The sequence below is a fragment of the Lathamus discolor genome, unplaced genomic scaffold (genome assembly GCF_037157495.1).
Source record: "Lathamus discolor isolate bLatDis1 unplaced genomic scaffold, bLatDis1.hap1 Scaffold_82, whole genome shotgun sequence".
Lineage (NCBI taxonomy): Eukaryota > Metazoa > Chordata > Aves > Psittaciformes > Psittacidae > Lathamus > Lathamus discolor.
Genome location: NW_027069392.1, coordinates 1,074,700 through 1,077,199, shown reverse-complemented (window position 1 = coordinate 1,077,199; position 2,500 = coordinate 1,074,700).

Sequence of the window (2,500 nt, the reverse complement as noted above, 5' to 3'; positions counted from 1 at the left end):
CGCGCGCGCCTTCCGCCGCCTGACGGCAAGCCGGCGCGCGCGCCCCCGCCCCCGAGGCCCCGGGCGCTCGCCCCGCCGGAACCTCCGCGGCTCCACACCGCTGCGCCGGAGAAGCGGCCACCGCCGGAGCCGCCCCGCCCCCGGCTGGCGCGGGGCCTCCACCGCCCGCGGGGCCGCCGGACGGCACCCGTCCGACCGCGCCTGGCCGACCGCCCTCCCGCGGATCCGCCGCCGTCGCCGCCTGCCACCCTCCGCTCCTCGCCGCGAGGCACGGGCCGGGGCAACGAAGGCAGGCGGCGCTGAGCCGAGGGGGGAGGGCAGCGCTCGCTCTCCCCGTTTCCACGCGGAGACCGAGAGGTCAGCCGCCCCCTGGCTGCCTGCCCGAACCCCCTTCTCCTTGCCCGGCTCGGCCGGGGGAGTGCAGCAGGGCAACAGCGACGACGGACGAGGCCCGGGCCGGGACGGCCGCGACCGACCGGTGGCGGGCACCCTCCGGGACGACCGGCGCGCGGAGCGGCGCGGCGGCACAGCGCCAGCCGCCGGCGGGCCGGGGTGCCGACATCGCCGGCAGCGGGGGAACGCCGAAGGCTCCGGCCGGACGGCGCCGAGAAACGGAGCGCGCCGGAGCGCGAGCGCGGCGCCGCGCTGCGGCAGACGGCCGGGACTGAGGCGCGGCGACCCGACGGTCGCCCGAGCGAGACCCCGCCGTGCGCAGGGAACTCGCCAACCCCCCCCGGCGGCGGTGAGCCCGCGCTCTCGCCGGGGGGGTCGTCCGCTCGAGGCGGGCGGGACGACAGCGGCCGCCCGCGCCGCGGCTCTCTTCCAACGAGACCGGACCGCGGAGAGGGGGGGGCAGCGGTACCCCCTCCCCGGCGCGGCTGCCCGGCGGCGGCGGGAGCGAGCGCGGGCGCCGGCCCTTCCCACCCAGGGGCTTCCGCAGGAGAGAGACTCCCCAGCCCCTGAGAGCGCCGCCGCCACGCACCCGGCACCCGCCCCGCCGAGTCGACACCGAGCCGCCCGAGTCTTTAAACCCCCGCCCGGCTCCGCGGCCTCCGCCGTCCCCGCGCCGGGGACGGACGGACGACCGCGCGAGCGCGGACGCTAGGTACCTGGCCCTGGGGTGAGGGAAACGACCCGAAGGCCCCGCGGGGGTGCCTCCCCCGGCTGCCGCCGGCGGGGGAGCGTCCGCCCGCAGGGGCGCGCCCGACGTCCGCCGCCACCACCTCCGTCCTCCTTAAAGCCCGGGGCCCGGGGTTTCCCTCAGTAGCCCGGCGCCGCGCCCGGGAGGAGAGACGGGGCTCGGGGCCGCCAGCCCGGATCGGGAAGGCGGACCCGGCGGCGGACCGGCGCCGGCCGCGGTAGCGGCGGGCGGGCCAGGCGCGCGCGCGAGGACCGCGCCCGAGGGCCCCCCCGCGAGAGCCCCCTCTTTTCTTCCCCCACGCTCGGGACCGCCCCCCCCTCCCCGGCATTTTCTGCCTCCAGAGAGGGGGGAACCGAGGCGGGGAGAGGAGGATCGCGGAGGCCTCGCGCGCGGTAGCGCGCACCCACCGCGCCCGCCGCCGTCGCGGCCCCGCCGCCGCGCGCACGCGCGCGCGCCCGGGTGCCCCGCCCCCCGCAGCGGGGGGGTGGGCACCCCCCCCCCCGAACCCTTGCGCCTCGTCTCGCGTAGGGCGCGCGGGTGTGCCCGGAGGCTGCGACGGTAGCGGGGGGGAATTGAGCGGGAACGGGAAGCCCGCGCCGCGCCCGGGGCCCCCCCGCGGGGACCCCCTCGGCGCGCGACGCGAGGCGGGGTCGAGTCGAGCTGCGCGCGGCCGGACGCCCGGCGCGCGCACCAGCCCCCTCCCGGTAATGATCCTTCCGCAGGTTCACCTACGGAAACCTTGTTACGACTTTTACTTCCTCTAGATAGTCAAGTTCGACCGTCTTCTCGACGCTCCGGCAGGGCCGTGGCCGACCCCGCCGGGGCCGATCCGAGGACCTCACTAAACCATCCAATCGGTAGTAGCGACGGGCGGTGTGTACAAAGGGCAGGGACTTAATCAACGCGAGCTTATGACCCGCACTTACTGGGAATTCCTCGTTCACGGGGAAGAATTGCAATCCCCGATCCCCATCACGAATGGGGTTCAACGGGTTACCCGCGCCTGCCGGCGGAGGGTAGGCACAAGCTGAGCCAGTCAGTGTAGCGCGCGTGCGGCCCCGGACATCTAAGGGCATCACAGACCTGTTATTGCTCAATCTCGGGTGGCTGAACGCCACTTGTCCCTCTAAGAAGTTGGACGCCGACCGCTCGGGGGTCGCGTAACTAGTTAGCATGCCAGAGTCTCGTTCGTTATCGGAATTAACCAGACAAATCGCTCCACCAACTAAGAACGGCCATGCACCACCACCCACGGAATCGAGAAAGAGCTCTCAATCTGTCAATCCTGTCCGTGTCCGGGCCGGGTGAGGTTTCCCGTGTTGAGTCAAATTAAGCCGCAGGCTCCACTCCTGGTGGTGC